Source organism: Halichoerus grypus, chromosome 5 (assembly GCF_964656455.1).
Source record: "Halichoerus grypus chromosome 5, mHalGry1.hap1.1, whole genome shotgun sequence".
Taxonomy (NCBI): domain Eukaryota; kingdom Metazoa; phylum Chordata; class Mammalia; order Carnivora; family Phocidae; genus Halichoerus; species Halichoerus grypus.
Window position 1 is genome coordinate 29,543,649 of NC_135716.1, and position 21,203 is coordinate 29,564,851.

At 37.3% G+C, this 21,203-nt stretch overlaps 2 long non-coding RNA genes across 5 annotated transcripts in view; one reads left to right on the forward strand and one right to left on the reverse strand.

Moving 5' to 3' along the window:
• LOC118532429 (uncharacterized) overlaps positions 1-21,203 on the forward strand; it is a 145,675-nt gene that overhangs the window by 106,872 nt on the left and 17,600 nt on the right. The window contains exons 3-5 of one of the 4 annotated variants that reach the window (XR_013447739.1): positions 6,290-6,362; positions 9,073-9,224; positions 20,965-21,099. The exons of 1 other annotated variant lie outside the window; for it this stretch is intronic. This is a non-coding gene — a long non-coding RNA (uncharacterized LOC118532429). The remainder of the gene's footprint in view (positions 1-6,289; positions 6,363-9,072; positions 9,225-20,964; positions 21,100-21,203) is intronic. 2 more of the 4 variants (XR_013447738.1, XR_013447740.1) reach the window with 2 other exon arrangements.
• Positions 16,279-21,203, reverse strand: part of LOC118532430 (uncharacterized) — a 73,735-nt gene continuing 68,810 nt past the window's right edge. Inside the window, exon 3 of the long non-coding RNA XR_013447742.1 lies at positions 16,279-17,080. This is a non-coding gene — a long non-coding RNA (uncharacterized LOC118532430). The remainder of the gene's footprint in view (positions 17,081-21,203) is intronic.

Consider the following 21,203-nt stretch of genomic DNA (forward strand, 5'->3'; position numbering starts at 1 on the left):
GGGCCTGTGGAAAATAAACTGCTTATGAGAATAGAATCAAACTTCAAACTTATCATGCCCCCAAAGGAACGCCTCTTCTCTGTACTCCTACCTCATCCCTGCTCGGTTCATGGCTTTCCTATTTGAGTCATCCTTCCAGGTGCTCAGAGTAAAAACATCTGAGTTATCCTTGACTCCCTTTTTTTCTTTCCCATGCCAGATCAAATTCAACTACAGATCTTGATGGCTCTCCCTTCAAAATATCTATTTATTTCCACATCCATTGCTATTTCACCTGGTCTAGCCTGAAACATTAAAAGATCAAATCTCGGGCACCTGGGTGCCTCAGATGGTTAAGCGTCTGCCTTCGGCTCAGGTCATGATCCCAGGGTCCTGGGATCGAGTCCCACATCGGGCTCCCTCCTCAGCGGGGAGCATGCTTTTCCCTCTCCCGCTCCCCCTGCTCATGCTTTCTCTCTCTGTCAAATAAATAAATAAAATCTTTAAAAAAAAAAAATCAAACCTCATTTTGATTTGCATTTCTGTAAATATAAAAAGTATTAAAATACCCATGACTACTTTTTCTAGTTTCCATTTTGTATTTTGAGCATAATCTTTAAAAAATTCTCTATAGGTATTTTAAAATAAAAACCTCAAAATGAAGACAACTAATCGTTTTGTGTCAGAGCCTCTGCTCTTCGTAAGTAATGTAATTAAAACGTATCACAAAATTCTTACTCAAATAAATCTTAGCATAAAAATGTAGTAATTGCAAACCTCTAAATGATCATTTGCTGATCAGTATTTAATTATCAGTACAAGCTGTATTGCATTAAACTAGCATTTCTTCTGTCATTAACTGAGGGGTGATCATTTGTAGCATCATTTCTATGTCTTTTTTGCCTCTTTGCTTTTCTTCTGTTGGAGAAGTATTAGGACCATGAAAAGGAAGAACCAAAGAGGAGGAAGAAGACATGTGTTACTTAGCCTTTCACACTGATCTTCACTAACCCATGTTTTCATGAGCACCAGATTCACCAAGTTTTCAAAGAGGAACAGAAAGTGTTTGATGATGAAGGAAGTTTGGATTTAATTTTCACTTTGAGACACATGGATACTATTCCCTGAAAAAACATTGGCATTCTGAGGATGTTCAAGAATTCTTTCTCCAGGACCTACCAATAGCCCCAACTGCATGTGAGGCTCTGGTGGCTCTGAGAGCTGTCAAAGCAAAGATGTTAGAAACCAGCTGCCTCCTTTATTCATCCTTTGAGATCAGACAAAGGTGTTGGTGGACTTTCCTGCCACCAAATCCTTAGAGCAGCAACTTGCACGCAGAATTTGCTTACAGAAAAGCGATTCAAATTATATGGGGCAAAAGAAGAGCAGTAATAAGAAAGATAACTGGGTCCTGCAGTTTACTGAGCACTTTCCATGTACTCAGGACTATTTCAATCACATCTCATATATTACTTCATTTCATCTCTAGAATGTAAACAAGCAAACAATTGTGGGCCATCCTTAGAGGAATGGCTTCCAGTAGAGTTATGAAGAGTACCCAAAATCTTCAGGTTCAAAACCACCTTACAGACAAATATTTTAAAAGATTAAGGTAGGAGCTTTATAAACACAGTGATTTATTTATTTATTTATTTATTTATTTATTTATTTATTTGAGAGACAGAGCGTGCGCACAGGTCGGGGGCAGAGGGAGAAGGAGAAGCAGGCTCCCGGCTGAGCACAGAACCTGACACAGAGCTCGATCCCAGGACCCTGAGATCGTGACTTGAGCTGAAGGCAGACACTTAACCAACTGAACCACCCAGGTGCCCCAAGAACAGTGAATTCCATATAGGAAATCCTTCATTGATATATCATAACAGTCCTTTGAATAAACACAGAGTCTGAGACACTCAGTGGTATGACCTGGAAGCAGCTATAATCTTGTCAGCATCACTAAAATTGTTTCTTAACCATCAAGTATTTATTGTGCACCAGAAATTTCAGATGTACTGGATTTTTTTTTTCAGAATTCCTGTATTATTTAACATTTCTCTATTTCTTACATATATATTTTGATTTTTTTTTATCAAGAAAAAAATTTTCTGGGTAACTCTTCCTCCATTGTCAAGACCAACATTTTACTATTTTTCCCCCTAGAACTAGAACAATGACTAATGTACCAACAGATGTTTCTAATTCGGAATGTCTTATATTCCTTCCAGGGAAAGAAAGTTTAAATTTAAGTAGCTGCTCTTTATCACTAGATCAGGTGGTGGAAGAAAAATATCACTGTTACAAAGTACCTCTTCTTCATCTTTCCTTCTTTAGTCTGCAAATTTTCTCAGTTCCATCTTGGAGGCGGCATCTACTAATAGCCAGTTCACATCATGGGTGTTGCCCAATCCTTCTTCCTAAGATCAGAGTAGGCTTAACCACAAACTTGAACTTAAATGCAAGCATCATATTCTGTGTTGGGCATTTGCTGATTCTGGCAGTCTTTAATCACCTTCTTTTGGTTCTAACACCCAGCCTATGTTTCATGTAACCACCCATCACCATGCTAAGCAGCTGATGTGCTTCAGAGAAGTAGCTCGATGAGTAGCACATGTGGCTCAGGCCTAACATAATTAGCATGAGCCTGGTCTATGACTAGTTCAGAGAGACAGTAGCATAACCTAATTTAGTGCAACTAGAATGAAGCCTGAGACTTTAAATCAAAGGTTGAGGGAATAGGACACATTGAGTACTTTGCAGAGGAAGCATGCAGCCTAAGAGCTACTGGCACCAAGTTTGCAACAACCAGAAAGATTCTTCTGAGACCAGAGCTGAGATTTTTGGGGTTGTTTATCACATAGCATTATCCCAATAAAAACCTAAGTAATACAGCATGAAAGGTATGATCAGGTTCCAGATATCTGAGGTATATCCTCCTGACTTACCCCATATTAGAATATTACCAGCCAAAAAGTAAGATAAGATATATCAAGACAGGATGATAACATTTTTAATGGTACAAAAAATAATTTCTCTTTCTGCTAAGATTATGAAGCTTGGAAAATTTGAACCTGATACTAGTGACCATCTTCCCTGACACAAAGAGGAGCTCATTGCAGAATGAAGCTAATCAGAGACAGTGATGAAAGGCAAGTAGAGTCAGAGAAACAGAGAAAAAGAACCAAAAGGCAAAAGGGCAAAAGGGAAAGCACAAGTTGCAAGAGAAAGAGGAGTGAGCAAAGAAAACAGAGAAAGAAATGAATTAGAGGAATCAGTTTTGCACGCATATGTTAGGTCACAATTGCCCCTGTGGCTGGCATTTTTCAAATAGGAAACACAAATATAGAAATTGTAAGTTTACTTATTCAGCAGTTAATCAGTGCCAAACACTGTTAAATGCTCTCATTAAAAATCTGTAAGTCGATGTAACCCTAGGAGATCGTTAAAATGAAAAACGCTTGATATGTAAAAAAATAATAATAATAATAAAATGTAATGTGTAAAAGCTGTCATAATAAAGAAAGATACTAAATGCTTTGGGAACACAAAAGAAAGAGAGATTAACTCTATAAGTAAATGAAGGTGGGTAAGTATATGGCGAAATAGTTCACATAAGATGTAGGTAAAAAACCAAAGGATAAGTTGAAATTGCTTAGTAAATAAATTATCAATGAAGACGAGTGGAAAGCTTGCCTTGGTATCAGGGTCTTTAAATTCATGTATGCTATTAATACACCTCACTGATTTTCTTCAATGTTTTCTTTTTAGTCAAAATTTTGCTAAACACTTTTGAGAGAAGAGGTGAGCAAGGTTGACTTGTGTGGGTGTGGGATATTAGAAAGCATCAGCCAGAGGAGATTACACTACCAACTCTGTGGGATGATTCAAATGGCGACTGAATGACCCCTACTCCTCTTTCCAAATACTTCCTCAATTTGTCTAACATGTTTCATTTCCTTCTGTCACCTTACATGAAACCAATCCAATCAGAGATTCATTTGAATGAGCAAGTTCATTTTTCAAAATGAAAAGATAAAAGGTATTGGGGGCGGGGAGGGCTTAGACTCCTTTATGCCTTAGCATTAGATTAAACTAATACTTGCTTCTGTCTAGCCATGCCTTACAGTGTGTGAGAGACATGTCCAGTGCAGATGGCAGTGTTGTGGACTGGTCAGAACTATGCATTTTCTTACAGTCAGAAAGATCTGATTTGAGTCTCGTCTCTACCACTTTACTAGCTTTATGTGCTTGAGAGAATTATTTAATGTTTGAGGTGTCTCAGTTGCCTCACTGACAAGTGAGAGAAGTGCATTCATATGCTATTGTTATGTCATGTACACACATTGACTAGTGCAGTGTCCAGAGCCTGGTGAAACAACCACTAAATAGTAGCTATTAATATTAGATGGAGAAAAAGTGGTAATTTTGTAGCAAAAACAATGAGATCACAGGTGAATGTAAGAAAGCAAAGGCATACTTTGCCTTTTCAGTACTTTTGCCTAAGATGACAGTGTGACGATCGGTGGTGGAGTTGAGGTGCAAATATATTATCATGTGTCCAATGTTTTTGGTGATAAAAAGATCACATACAGTGCATTAATATTTCATCAACATCTGATCTCTTCCATGATTCTTTCTGGATTTTTGTTTTTACTGATTATGACTTCTCTTCTTAGACTAGTCCTTACAGAGATAGGCAACATGGGTGCTTAAGGGAAGTGAGGAGTGTCTTAAACAAAGGTGAATATTTTAAAATTCTGTATCCTGGCCTACTTTTCAAAGCCATATTTTACCATATCTTATTTTTTTCAAGTATAATTAACATACAGTGTTATATTAGTTTCACGTATCCAATATGATGATGCAACAATTCTATACATTGCTCAGTGCTCATCACTGTAAGTGCTCTCTTAATCCCTTTCACTATTTCGCCTGTTCCCTCACTCACCTCGCCCCGGCAACCACCTGTTTGTTCTCTATATTAGGTGGGTTTTTTTTTTTTGCTTTTCTCTTTTTCTCTTTGTTCCTTTGTCCTATTTTTTCTTAAGTTCCACCTATGAGTGAAATCATATGGTATTTGTCTTTCTCTGACTGACTTTTTTCACTTAGCATGGTATCCTCTAGATCGATCCATGATTGCAAATGGCAAGATTTCGTTCTTTTCTATGGCTGAGTAGTATTCCATTGTATGCATATACATCTGCTTTATCCATTCATCTATCAGTGGACACTTGGATTGCTTCCATATCTTGGTTATTGGAAATAATGCTGCAATAAACATAGAAGTGCATGTATCTTTTTGAATTAGTGTTTTCATATTCTTTGGGTAAATTCCCAGGAGTGGAATTGTGGGGTCATATGGTAATTCCATTTTTAATTTTTTTTTGAGGAAACTCCATACTGTTTTCCATAGTGGCTACACCAGTTTGCATTCCCACCAACAGTGCAAGAGGGTTCCTTTTTCTCCACATCTTTGCCAACACTTATTTCTTTTGTTTTGCTTTGTTTTTAAGATTTTATTTATTTATTTATTTGAGAGAGAGAGTGCTTGAGAGCAGGGGAAAGGGCAGAGATGGTGGAAGAGAGAGAATCTTAAGCAGGCTCCATGTCCAGTGCAGAGCCTGACGCGGGGCTGGATCCTACAATGCGGAGATCATGACCTGAGCTGAAACCAAGAGTTGGAAGCTCAACTGACTGAGCCACCCAAGCACGTCCCTCCCCCACTATGTTCTTCATATTCTTTCACATTGGTTAGAACAAACTCAAAGCCACACCCTTGAACAGTGATAGAGTAAAATGCCATTTCAATTTGTCTTTTTCCCCCCCAAATCTGGCTACTGTAGTTAATTGACAGAAGCAACTGTATTTTCTAATCAGATATATAAACTATAAACCTCAAGGCAATTTTTCTCTTGCCAGTGGTTGCCCTTGATGGCAAAGAATTACCATATTAACAGCATTCACTCAATTTCAATACTGAGGATTTCTCCCACAAAGCATGCTGGAGAAAAGTGCCAGGCCAAAAGGCAGTTTAATAAAACCACTTCTGCCTTCACCCTGACTGTGTAAATGTAAATGTCCATGCTCTCTGGTCTATTCCACCTGTGTAAGGCATTGGTTTGTTTGTTTGTTTTTCTTTTTCAGTTTTAGTGGATAGCAGTATATTATGGTGCAATTGTTTATGGGACCAGCAACTCCACAGTTTTAAACTTAATACTTATCTCTTGAATATGAAATATTCAAATATTGTTTTGTGCATCTGGCAGGGTTGTCTCTGCCATAACACCATACTGAATTATTTTTGGTTCCCCAGGGTCCCTCTTGCCCTCAGGCCTTGCTCATGCTGAGCTGCTGAGAACCCAGCCCACTGCTCCTCGACTCCTTTCGTGAGTCTAACCCCTGTTCACCATCCAGGTACCAGTTCAGTTATTACTTCCTCCCGGAAGCCTTCCCTAAAGTCTTAATTTTGAGTTAAGTGGCATGCAGTCATGTATGCTCCTCACATTACATTTCAATTGCTTCTTTACTTAGTGGAATTCTCCATTAGACTGAATTTTCTGAGATCAGAGACACTGTTTTGTTCACAGCATGCTTTTAGCAGCTGGGAGGAAATATTTGTCATAGTATCTTTTCAGTAAATATTTGTTGTGGTATATTTCACTTTTTGTTCATAGATTTTTTTTTTTTCTGTGCTATGGTAAGCATTTGCTCCCTTCACCAATTAATTTTGGTTAACTTTGATGGCTGTGTGGTGTGCTTTAGCCAATGGGATGTGAGCAGATATGACATGCAGCACATCTTGGTAGAAGCGTTAAAAATACTTGCATGGTTTGACACTCCTCCTCTTCTTCCTGCCTTCCACAGTCAGCAAAGCATTTTTGAAATAGTGGCTACTCTTCTGTTAAAAAACAAAATTCAACCTAGTAAATTTGAAGATCTTTGTTAAGGGATTCATGAATCAAACAGCATCCCATGTAGTAAGTAGAGGGGAGCTCCAAGGAATTGTACAAAATGGAAGGTTTTTGGGCGCCTGGGTGGCTCAGTCGTTAAGCGTCTGCCTTCGGCTCAGGTCATGATCCTGGGGTCCTGGGATCGAGTCCCACATCGGGCTCCCTGCTCCGCGGGAAGCCTGCTTCTCCCTCTCCCACTCCCTCTGCTTGTGTTCCTGCTCTCGCTGTCTCTCTCTGTCAAATAAATAAATAAAATCTTTAAAAAAAAAAATGGAAGGTTTTTATAGGAAGGAAGGTGGGCCAAAAAAGCTATTAGCAAAAGAAAAAGGATTGTTTTAGGCAAGGCCAGGAGCAGAAGGTCTTATCCTGCAGATCACCTCATCTTCCTTTGAAGAATGGAGAGGGCCCACTTGGCCGATTATTTCACTGGTGCCGATCAGAGAATTCCCGACTGGCGATTAAAACTACATCTGCGGGGGAGATTGAAATTGCAATTAGATTAGGGATTAAGCCCTAGTTTGGAGACTCAGCCTAAGTGATACTATTTTGGGTCTGTGGTTTTCTTTTTATTATCTCAGACTTGGTTCAAAGAGAGAAGACACATGATAAAAGCTGAGCCCAAAAGAGCCCAGTAGAGCCCAGTAATGTGAGTGACAAATGACTATCGTAAATTGCTGAGATTTGAAGATTGCTTGTCATCACAATAAAAGTTGATTAATAAAGAAATTGATACCTGGGGCGCCTGGGTGGCTCAGTTGGTTAAGCGACTGCCTTCGGCTCAGGTCATGATCCTGGAGTCCCGGGATCGAGTCCCACATCGGGCTCCCTGCTCAGCAGGGAGTCTGCTTCTCCCTCTGACCCTCCTCCCTCTCATGCTCTCTGTCTCTCATTCTCTCCCTCGCAAATAAATAAAATCTTAAAAAAAAAAAAAAATTAAAAAAAAAAAAAAAGAAATTGATACCTGGAAGCAAGGCACTACTGTAACAACAAAAAACTAAAATATGTAGTATTTGCACCATGCCTACTATGAGAACCCTACTGTTAAAGGAGGCTGCAAAAATGCCAATCTATTCTATACAATGGTGAAAATTTTGGTAAAACTGTCACCTGAGATAATTTGAAAGGTAGAAAATATACCTATGAACTTGTGACTTTGGCAAAGACTTTTTGAGACAGAATGTTAGTGGCCCCAAATTGCTTATTGGTCATTATAAGAAAGAGGTGAGCTGAGAAAATAATTGGCCTTTTTTTTTTTTCAAATAAGTATGGAAGAGAAAAGGGGAATCCAGAAATCCAGAGACAGAGTTAAAAGATGCAACAGTTTTTCATCTCCAGCCATTAAACTATTTACTAATTAAGACCAAACCTCAGTGCAAAGACCAACTCAAGGGCATGGAAAGTCATTTTCTAGTTGTGTGTGCATTTTCTTACATGGAATAATTTGAATTATTTTTAGTGAATTGAAGCATATCAGAAATTCAGCAACTTGAGCATATTCTGAATACAAAAATACTGTAATATGTAGGCGATTTTAAGGATAATTTCAAATAAACTTTAAAGTGGATAAATGGAAGAAAAGCAATTTATATTACCTATTCTCTTTTAGAAGCCCATTATAAGGATTAGAAGACATGAGCAGTTATGCAAAATTAATATTATAAAGTGGCTATAAAATGTTTTCATCATCTTTCATAATATGAAGAGCTACTATTTTCATTCTATTAAGTAAAAGTTCACCTAATTAAAACTATTACTACTATCACTTATTACTAATAAGACTCAAACTTGAGAGCAAAGATCAAATCAAGACTGTTGTCACTATACTATTTGTTCAGACCTCTGATTCCTTTAAAGTGATCCCTGGTAAGTCATTTCACTTATACAAAATGGCTCAGGGTAATGATACCATAGATTTGGCCCAATGAAAGTCTAAAGAGTTCAAATTATCTATAATTAAGCCTAGAAGAATGTCTTATAATTATGGATCTGGTTACTGGCAGGAGGCATTAATAAGAAACAAAGGTATCAAAAAAACCAACAATATTTTTGAAAGAGTTGTAATGCCCGAACTGCCACCGGCCTGAATTAAAAGGAGTTGTGATTGTTTGAACAATAAAACTATTCTTGAGCCCTCAACTTTCTATAGGCAGCCTGAGGAAGCTGTTCAGTAGCCACAGAGGGCAATTTTTCACAAAGAGGATATTGGAAAAGGAAGGACCTCCTGGAAGGACGATAGACTATGACTCTACCTCCAGGAAACAAAACTGAAGATTGATTAAGTTTTCTATACTAACTCAGGTTAGTAGACCTTATAACAATTCATCATTGGGATTTCAGAATTTCTGTGGATCAGTGATTGCTGGGTTCTCCCTTTCTCCCCCTTTCTAAATAAGAGTGTTTATTATGGGTTCCACTATTTTATGATGGCTGTGTGGGGTGCAAATACCAAGTCAAGAGGAGCTATGTTTGAGCATGATATATATTCTAAGAGGCTGGATTTCAATCTAGATGTTTTGATTGAATGAGACCTTAGAATATTGTTAGAATGGGGTGACTATGTTTGTTTATAGGAAGGAAGTGAGCATTTGTAAACAATGGCAGGTGGGGTAGATTGCATTATTTTACAAATATTCATTCCCTCCATACCCTACCACGCTTCTCTGTGAGCACAGTCTACTTTCTTGCCCATGGACTTTAGCCTAGGTCATATTATTTTCTTTGGCTAAGAGAATATCTCAGTAGAAGTTTTAAATATTCTTGCATATTTTGCATGGCTTGGTGTCCAGTCTCGATTTTTCCCTCCAAAATGAAAATAGCATGTCCAAGGTACTGGCTTACTCCTTCAGCCTGGCCAAGGAATGAAAATATGTGTTTCATGGGGGCAAGATCTAGCTTTACCAATCTCAGCTAAATCTGGCAGAACCACCACCCTCATGAACTTGAGCACATGTGTTGTTATAACCCACAAAGACATTGGGATTATTTGTTACTATAGCAGAAGCTAGCTTACACAAGTTTTGAATGAATGGTTGCTGAAAATAAAGAAGGAAGAATTGTATTGTCCATAAAAATGCCTGGTTTATATACAAAAACCAAGTAAGTGTCTGAATGTACGTAACTAAACAAACTCTCAATCAGAATTATTTGTAGGTGGAACTTATAGATACTAGTTGAGTTGCTTGGTTATTTGGCTACTTGGACAGTAGTTTTAATCTAAGTCAAAAGAAGTGACTCTAGATTCAATGGCATAAAGGGGATTTTAATAGACTTTTCAGATCTCTTACATTTCTTTAAAAAAATCAAGAAGTATCTATAGATCCAAAAGTCTAAAAGAAATTCCAGTATATATTAGAAGATGGGTCAACATTTCCAAGAATCTGGATACTTAAAGAAGAGCCCTGCAGATTTAAAAAAGAGAATGCCAAAGTTGAAAGTTTGGGACATTGATTGTTTAATATTGTATATGCATGCCTATTTGAGTAATAAAAACTTATACCTGGAATGTAACTCAATTATATATTATTTGTTCTTTGAATTTTCTTCTTTCTGTAGTAAAGATTACTTATTAACTGGAAAAAAGACAAAAGAGTTTTACTTAAAAATATGTTTTGAATGGCATCCATGTGTCACTGAGAGAAGGACTGAATCAATAAATGTGGCAAACCCACAGGGAATTATGAGTTCAAAAGTTAATTAGAAGAACAGTATGGAGGTTCCTCAAGAAGTTAAAAACAGAACTACCTTATGATCCAGCAATTGCACTACTATTTATTTACCCAAAGTATACAAAAATACCAATTTGAAGAGACACATGCATCCCGATGTTTACAGCAGCATTATCAACAACAGCCAATTATGGAAAGAGCCCAAATGTCCATTGACTGATAAATGGATAAAGAAGTTGTGGTATACACACACACACACACACACACACACACACTCACACAATGGAATATTACTCAGCCATAAAAAAGAATGAAATCTTACCATTTGCCAAGATATGGATGGAGCTAAAGGGTATCATGCTAAGCAAAATAAATAAGTCAGAGAAAGACAAATACCATATGATTTCACTCATAGGTGGAATTTAAGAAACAAAACTGATGAACATGGGGGTAAAAAGAGAGCAAGGCAAATCATAAAACAAACTCTTAACTCTAGAGAACAAACTAGGAGCTGCTGAAGGGGAGGTGGGTAGAGGGATGGCTTAAATGGGTGATGGATATTGAGGAATGCATTTGTTATGATGAGTACTGGGTGTTACATGTAAGTGATGAATCACTAAATTCTACTCCTGAAACTAATATTACACTGTATGTTGACTATCTGGAATTTAAATAAAAACTTGAAAAAAGAAAGTTAATTAGAAGCTCCACATAGAGAATGAAGTTACCTAAATAACCTTACTTAGGAAGGTCTGTCATCTGACTACAGGGCTGACTAATCCCCTTATTCATCTTTTTTCCCCCTTATTCATCTTTTTAAATGATTTTGCAATTGTGAGAGTTAGCATCATTGGTGTTATTTTTAAATTCTTTTTTTTTTTTGCAACTAGTACCTTTTTAACAGTACAATATCATGAATATTTCTTCAGCAGTTATACATTACAGAATTTTTATTCAGTCCTGTCAAAATATAATTGCTATATCCAACCTAAAGCAATTAAAATCTAAATTGTGAGGTAGTGGAGATTGAGAAACAATCTCGTTACAATGACTCAGCATCACTGGAATGATCCACCTGATACAGTTACCAATCAAATGAGTTAAGGGAAGTGGTTAATATTAGATTTATTATATCAGTAAAGTTAAATCTAAATAGTAAAACTAATAAACAATGTTCTGACGTGAGCAAAAGAAAAGGGGAGAAACTAAGGCAGAAGGGATGACCCAAAGAGCATTCTGTGGGGCCCTTGTGCAAGACCCCTTGGAATGTCCATTCTGCACAGGAAAGAGACTGAGCTCTGAGAGGTGGATGCTTCCCCCAGGCTTGCCAGTTGCTTGGTGCCCAAAGTCAGGACTTACACTGAGATCTCCTAGCACCAAATCCAGGGTTCTTTCCATTCCATTCTCAGTGTCCCCTGGAGAGGGACTTGAGACGATGGGCACCTAAAGTCCAAAAGAAAGAACATGATGATGAGGAAGTGGGAAGTAAGAAGTGGAGATAAACACAGAGAAAAGAATGAGCATAAAATAAAGCACATTTCCCTATGAAATGATTTCAAGTGTGAAACTTCTGGGGGCATCTGGGTGGCTCAGTCGGTTAAGTGACCGACTCTTGATCTCAGCTCAGGTCTTGATCTTAGGGTCCTGAGTTCAAGCCGTGACTTGGGCTCCATGCTGGGGGGAAGCCTACTTAAAAAAAAAATCAAGTGTGAAACTTCTTTGTAAACTTGAAAATCTATAAATGTTATTTCTAAACTGTGCCCATTCCCACATGAGGGAAAGGAGGAGAACGACTCCCTTCTTTTCCCTTCTGCTTTATTTTCTTTTTAAAAATTTTTTTCAAGTTTTTATTTCAATTCTAGAAAGACATATTTATTTTTTTAAGCTTTATTTATTTATTTGAGAGAGAGAGAGAGAGAGCACTTGTGCAAGTGGGGAGAGGGACAGAGGGAGAAATCTCTAGCAGACTCCTTCCTGAGCTCCACTTGGAGCTCAATCCCACGACCCATGAGATCATGACCTGAGCCAAAATCAGAGTCCAACGGAACCACCCAGGCGCCCCTAGAAAGACATGTTTATAAGTACTGGTCCCATTTCATGGATTGCTAATTTTGTGAACTTTTAAATAATGAATCATATCCACAGAAATAATAGAAAGGATAAGAGATTAACAGATAAACAACAACTATGTCTCAAAGGAGAATGGTGTATTGAGTCCTTCATGAATCCATTCATTGAATAAGAATTTATTGAGTACCTGCTACATGCCAATCTTTTGATCAACTGAAATGAAGCTTAAAAGAAATGACCATCTACTCCAGGAGCTTATAATTTAACAGGTGTGTCAAGATTCCTACGTTTAAAATACATAATAAACTCATGGTGATAAATTATTTTTGTATTAAGAAGAATAGTTCACAAAATCAATTCTTTGGACACGTGGAGACTGGGTTAAATAAGGTGCTTGGTCGTCCAGAGGAAGCTTATGAGTAGGAGATGGAAGCAAAGAAAGAAGAATCAGGGAGTCTGATGATGACTCAGGCTTTGGTCTTTCTGACTAAACCTCTTCTGAACCTGTTCAATAAAAAGCTGAACTCTTAAAAAAAAAAGAAAGAAAGAAAGAAAGAAAGAGAGTCTACAGGGGGATCTTTACAATTTCATAGGGGAGTTAGACTTAAGAGGAGTTTGATCTTACAGGTAAAAGAGATTCATTTAGGGGAGTTCTAAGAGCAAGAACAAAGATGTAGATGTAGGAAGCAGTCAAGAGAATACAGCAGTATGTTAAGGAGAGTAAATTACTAAGAAGTTTAATACTACAGGAAATACAAGTTATTTGTCATATTTATACTCGAAAATCTCTGCATTCTTCAGACAATAGCCCAAATAAGATGAAGGTAAGTAGGTCTGTCAGGATCACAGGGACCTCTAGCTTCTTTGGCATCTTTTGCTAGCTCAGTGGGTATCACAGCTAAGAGAGAAGCATTGTTAAGACATAAGGACCTATGCTGCCTTGAAAAGTTTAAGTAAGTTCTGATTGAGAAGTACCAATCTGTGAAATCCCCACTGTATTGATGAAAATAAGAAAACTGCATCCATGAATATACATTGTTCATGTCTTCACTGAGCTGTTGCTGCACAGAATGGGAGAGACACTTGATGGTACTTGAATGGGTTATGAGTATATAGGTACTATTTCATTTGGTTTTGTAGAGAGCATAGTCAAGAGATTCCCTATGCCAATTGATTTCAACTTCTTTGACTATAGTTCATAGTAGGAAATACATCTTAGACTGCAATCTATACACACATTCATAACTATGTCTATATTGATATATGTTACACACACAAATTGTTACAAAATAATACATACTTTACGTTTATCTGGCTAAGAGTAGACTGTGTTTACTGTTTACTGTAACTGTGGTGTCAGAAGCTATAAATTTCCTTTATTGTCATTGCTTTTGTCTCCCCTGTAGTCTTTGGGTTTTCATAGAGACTCCTTAAATAACATCTGAGGCTTTTAGTTCTTTGAGCTTCAATCCCCTGATATTATACAGGAGCCCTATTGATATGGTGCAAGGTGTAAGGTGAGGACAAGTATTCTATGGGCCTATGATTAGGTCTCAGTCTTTTAGTGAGTCTAAGCTGGGTATTTCCCTTCCCTCGGGTGAGGTAGGCTTTAGTAAAATCCCAGCCAGTTAGGCTCTAGTAAAACAGTTTCCCTTATATTTCAAAATGGTTACTTCTTCCCTCCTCCGGCCAGAAGTACTAGAGGATTTGTCTCCCATCTTCACAGTGAGAACATAGGAGCTCTGGAGGTAAAACTCACAGAAATGGGAGAGCCCCATTAAAACTGGGTCCCCTTGGAGTTTTTAACTCTCAAGCTAGTCTATGTGGAGCCACTTAGTAATTCATCAATTACAGTTCAAAATATTCCTACAGATACTGGTTCCTGCTGCTGGCTGCTTCTCCCAGTCTTCTATTCCTGGTAAACTGTAATTCTCTGTATCTTCCTGTCTGTCTCTTTGTTTTGGGGAGCAACACTTTGTCCTTTGACCTTAGTTTTCTGATGACTCTAAAAATTGATGACTTTCAGTTTGTTCAGCTTTTTTCTTGTTGTGAGGATAGGAATGACAGCTTCCAAGCTCTTTCAATACTTTATGTTATGTGCAATTAATACATTTTTTTCTATTCTATTTAATTATTATTTTTAAAATGGCAGGTTGTAGGGTGCCTTGGTGGCTCAGTCCATTAAGCATTTGCTTTCAGCTCAGGTTGTGATCTCAGCATCCTGGGATCAAACCCTGGATTGGGCTCCCTGCTCTGCGGGGGAATGTGCTTCTTCCTCTGCCCCTCCACCCTCATGCTCTCTCTCTTTCTCTCCCTTGCTCTCTCTCTCTGTCTCTCAAATAAATAAATAAAATATTTTAAAATAAATAAATAAATAAATAAATAAATAAATAAATAAAAATAAAAAAATGCTGGTTACAACCTACTAAACTGGTTAGTTTGGTGATTATAAGAGTATTAAAAAGAAACACAATTGAATTATTCTATAACCTGAAAGTGAGGAAACTATGACTCCAGAAGCAATGAAAATGATGAATTTGATTAGATAAAAATTAAAAATGTGAAAATAAACACAGCTAAATAAAAAAAAAAATGACTGGCTAGGAAAAAGTATATGTTATACACAAATGGTTCATATCTCTAATATATATAAAGCTTCTAAAACTAAAGAAAAAAGACAATCCTATAGAAAAATAGGCTAGAAATATGGACAGAATTCATAGGAAAAAGAAATGAAAATGGCTGTTAAACATAAGAAAAGTTTTCAATTACATTCATAACAATAGATGTACAATTCAAAACTTCAGAGTTATTATTTCTTTCTTATCAGATTGGGAAAAATCCAAAAGTCTGCAACATATTCTGTTGAGAAGGCTGTGAAGAAATAGCATGTTAATACATTGTTATGGAGCTACAAAATGTTTTTAACTCCTACAGAGAGCAGAATTTGTCAATATATATACCAAAATTACCCAAGTACAAAATTGCTTGATTTAGCAATCCCACTTCTAGAAATCTACTACAAAAATACATTGAAAAAAAAATACAAAAAGATATGTTCACAGGAAGTCATTGAAATACTATTTGTAGGGGCGCCTGGGTGGCTCAGTCTGTTAAGCCTTTGACTCCCGTCATGATCTCAGGGTTCTGAGATTGAGCCCTGCATCCCGCTCCCTGCTCAACGGGAAGCCTGCTTTTCCCTTTCCCTATGCACTCCCCCCCACCCCCACAGTGCATGGGTGCTGTCTCTCTCTCTATCTCAAATAAATAAATAAAATCTTAAAAAAAGAAGAAATACTATTTGTAATAGCAAAGATCATAAAAAACCAAATGGTTTTTTTTGTCTTTTTAAAAAAATTTTATTATGTTGTATTAGTCACCATACATCATTAGTTTTTGATGTAGTGATCCACGATTCATTGTTTTCGTAAAGCGCCCAGTGGGCCATGCAGTACGTGCCCTCCTTAATACCCATCACCAGGCTAACCCATCCCCCAACACCCCTCCCCTCTAAATCCCTCAGTTTGTTTCTCAGAGTCCATAGTCTCTCATGGTTCATCTCTCCCTCCAATTTCCCCCCCTTCATTTTTCCCTTCCTTCTCCTAATGTCCTCCATGCTATTCCTTATGTTCCACAAATAAATGAAACCATATGATAATTGACTTTCTCTGCTTGGCTTATTTCACTTAGCATAATCTCCTCCAGTCCCATCCATGTTGAAGTAAAAGTAGGGCATTTATCCTTATGATGGCTGAGGAATATTCCATTGTATATATGGACCACATCTTCTTTATCCATTCATCTGTTGAAGGGCATCTCGGCTCTTTCCATAGTTTGGCTATTGTGGACATTGCTGCTATGAACATTGGGGTGCATATGGCCCTTCTTTTCACTACATCTGTGTCTTTGGGGTAAATACCCAGTAGTGCAATTGCTGGGTCATAGGTAGCTCTATTTTTAATTTTCTGAAGCATCTCCACACTGTTTTCCAAAGTGGCTGTACCAACTTGCATTCCCACCAACAGTGTAAGAGGGTTCCCCTTTCTCCACAACGTCTCCAACATTTGTTGTTTCTTGCCTTGTCAATGTTTTCCATTCTAACTGGTGTAAGGTGGTATCTCAATGTGGTTTTGATTTGAATTTCCCTGATGGCTAATGATGATGAACATTTTTTCATGTGTCTGTTAGCCATTTGTATGTCTTCTTTGGAGAAGTGTCTGTTCATGTCTTCTGCCCATTTTTTGACTTGATTATTTGTTTTCTGGGTGTTGAGTTTGAGAAGTTCTTTATAGATCTTGGATACCAGCCCTTTATCTGTAGTGTCATTTGCCCATATCTTCTTCCATTCTGTGGGTTGCCTCTTTGTTTTGTTGACTGTTTCCTTTGCTGTGCAGAAGCTTTTTATCTTGATGAATGCAACTGTAGAAAGAGAAATTAGAGAAACGATTCCATTTGCAATAGTACCAAAAACCATAAGATACCACGGAATAAACCTAACCAAAGAGGTAAAGGATCTATACTCTAGGAGCTACAGAACGCTCATGAAAGAAATTGAAGAAGACACAAAAAGATGGAAAAACATTCCATGCTCATGGATCGGAAGAATAAACATTGTTAAAATGTCTATGCTACCCAGAGCAATCTATACCTTCAATGCCATACCAATCAAAATTCCAATGACATTTTTCGAAGTGCTGGAACAAACAATCCTAAAATTTGTATGGAATCAGAAAAGACCCTGAATCACCAAGGAAATTTTGAAAAAGAAAAACAAAGCTAGGGGCATGACGTTGCCTGATTTCAAGCTATGTTACAAAGCAGTGATCACCAAGACAGCATGGTACTGGCATAAAAGCAAACATATAGACCAATGGAACAGAATAGAGAGCCCAGATATGGACCCTCAACTCTATGGTCAAATCATCTTTGACAAAGCAGGAAAAAATATGCAATGGAAAAAAGACAGTCTCTTCAATAAATGGTGCTAGGAAAATTGGACAGCTATATACAGAAGAATGAAACTCGACCATTCTCTAACACCATACACAAAGATAAACTCAAAATGGATGAAAGACCTCAATGTGAGACAGGAATCCACCAAAATCCTAGAGGAGAACAGAGGCAGTAACCTCTTTGACATTGGCGACAGCAACTTCTTTCAAGATACATCTCCAAAGGCTAGTGAAACAAAACCAAATGTTTGTTAATAGGGAATGGGTTAAATAAAACCATGCTGTATCAATACAAGGGAGAAAGGTCCCTTACCCCTTCCACCATGTGAGGTTACATTGAGAAGTCAGCAATCTGCAACCCAGAAGAGGGTCTTCACCTGAACCCAACCATGCTGGCAACCAGTTTTGGACTTCCATCCTCCAGAACTCTGAGAAATAAATTGCTGTTGTTTATAAGCCACCTAATTTGTGGTATTTTGCTATAGTAGCCCAAATGGAAATGAGCTCTCAAGCCATAGAAAGACATGGAAGAAACTTAAATGTATATTATTAAGTGAAAAGAGTTAATCTGAAAACACTACATACTGTATGACTCCAACTATATGATATTCTGGAAAAAGAAAAACTATGGAGACAGTAAAAGGATCAGTGGTTGTCAGCAATTAGGGAAGAAGGAGGGAAGAATAATTGGAGCACACAGGATTTTTAGGGCAGTGAAACCACTCTGTATAATATTATAATAGGGCATATATGTCATTATTCATTTTCTAAAACCCATAGAACATACAGATAATGAACCCTAATGTAAGCTATGGACTTTGGGTGACAATAATGTGTCCATGTAGGTTCATTGATTGTAATAAATGTACTACTTTGCTGCAGAACTTTGATAGTTAGGAGAGGCTGTATGTATGAGGGGACAGAGGATATATAAGGAATCTCTGTACCTTCTGCTCAATTTTGCTGTGAATCTAAAACAGCTCTGAAAAATAAAATCTATTAACTTTTTTTAGTAACAAAATATAGAAATGATCCCTGAAAGTATAATCTTGTTATTATTATATTTTTTTAAATAAGGAAAACAAACCAGACAAATGGTTGCCAACAAAGAAAAATATCAATTTCCACCAAAAGGAACCAGTATTCCTTGGACAGATGGTTGATTCCAGCTCTGAAACAGAAAATTTACTGATGAGCATTTTGTTGGCCAGAAAGCCAGGAAATTATCAAAGGCTAACTATGGTCTTGTCATAGAGACTCAGGTGTCAACTTGGCCTATTGACTTGGGCCTTTGAACATCAATAAGGATATTAACTACAATGGATTGACACAAATCCAATATACTCAAATTTGTAAGTTCAAAATGATACTTTAAAAAACTTCATTGATCATCATTCTCTTGAGAATGGACTATACATCAGGGAAAACAGATAACTGATGTTGAGAAGGTTTACTTTGTGGAAATCTTCCAGCTAATAAACAATGAAGAAATGATGAAATTATCACTATTTTACAATCCCTAATAAATTAATAGCTATAAGCAGTAATCATCAATGGCTGCTAACATAACTGAGAGTAAGACAAACAGACATTATGTACATACTCGGAGAAGTATACCTATGAAGAACTATTGCTAAAAAAATCAAGCCCAAATCTGTCAATATCCAACTACTAATTAGTAGGAAATTAAAGGGATGGAGGAACATATTAAATGGCACCATGGGAATGTAAGTAAAATAGGGGGAGTAGGGTTTCTGCAGGAAAAACCAACTAGTATCTTTCTTCAATAACCATACCGAAGATAGAAAGAGAGGAAGAGAGAGGGAAGAAAAGAGTGGGGGAGAGAGACAGGGAGGAAGAAAAATTGCAAATAAAAAAGGATAGGAAAGAAACCTACATATAAAAAGAAGATAAAAAGACATAACAACCAGATAAAATGTATAAACTTCATTTGGATCCTTATTTAATTTTTTATTTATTTTTAGAGATTTATTTATTTTAGAAAGAGAGAGAGTGCATTCGAGTGGGAGGGGGCAGAGGGAGAGAGAGAGAGAATCTCAAGCAGATTCCGTGCTGAGCCCAACTTGGGGCTTCATCTCATGAACCTGAGGTCATGACCTAAGCTGAAATCAAGAGTCAGATGCTTAACCGACTGAGCCACCCAAGTGCCCCTAGATCCTAATTTAAACAATAAAGTATAAAAAAAATTTGTGAAGCAATTTAAAATATTTCAACTATTCAATAGTTCTTTAATATCTATGATACTAAAAAAAAAATCACTTGCTGAGATAATCATATTATGGTTATAGTTGAAGAAAAGTAGGTATACATACATATATTCATGTATAAATACACACAAATACTGAAATATTCACAGTTGAAATTATATAATATCTGGAATTTGCTTCTAAATATTTTAGAGGTGGGGAGTCACTGAATTGATAACTGCTGAATTATTGAACCTGAGGGTGATGCATACTGTTTTGTTTGTACCCACAGGTTTTTAATTTATACAGATGACTGATTACCAACACAGAGAGGTTAATGCCATTGAAAGATTTTTATTACTTACATTTTTCAAGAGGACAGGGCAGTCCATGCCACACAGAAGCATCAGGGTAGTCAAGAGATGGAAGACAGGAACAAGGGGAAATTCTGTGCCAGAGTCTTTATTGGGATTTCCACGGGAAAGGCAAGGCAGGACAGGGTAAACAGTTTAGGGTTGGCCAATTTGAATAATTCTGGCAGGCTTTGGATTATGGGGGTGGTCTCTACTTGCCTGATACCTGTCCCTGGGATAATTTAGGGCAGGGGAAATTTTGGCTCGGTGTGTAAAAGTCAGATAAGGAAGTGGTTGGTTTGTGTAAGAGAGGCAATCTCTCCCAGGTCTGTAAGGCCCCAAAATATCAGGATATCAAGAATATGCCAGAGTATCAAGAATACAGAAAAGAAAATATAGTCAATATATTGGTCCCATGATGAATGGATGTCAATAGAAAAATACAGAGTCTAAGAAAATACATACATGGAGTACATTATACTGATTTGTCCATTATTATATATGTTTGAAATTTTTCATAATAAAATGTTTTTTAGAAAACTAGAAAAAACATTAGTGTAAATGGGTTGTTTTCCCAAAGAAAGCTACAACAATATCATCCATACCACATGCTCTTTTGCAATGTGGCCTTGCTATTTACTCTTCTATTAAAAGGTGTAGTCTATTTCTTCCACCATTGAATTTGGGCTAGACTTAGTACTTATCATGCCTAATGGGAGATGTAATGCTTTGACTTCTGAGTCTAGGCCTTAAAATTTATACAACTTCTATCTGTGCATTTTACAATTCAGCTTCTGGGAACTCAGCCTCTATGCTGTGAGGAAGCCCAAGCAGCCACTTGGAGATATCTATGTGGAGAAAAACCAAGGTCCTTGAAAACAGCCCCGGCTGAGTCCTCAATCAGGAACCAGAAATAACTCAGAAATGTGAGTGAGAGTGTTTTAGACCTCTAACCATCCCAGCACCCCCACTAACACCATGATCCCTGCAAAGAAGAAACTCTAGCCAGTCCCTGCCTGAATTCCCACAG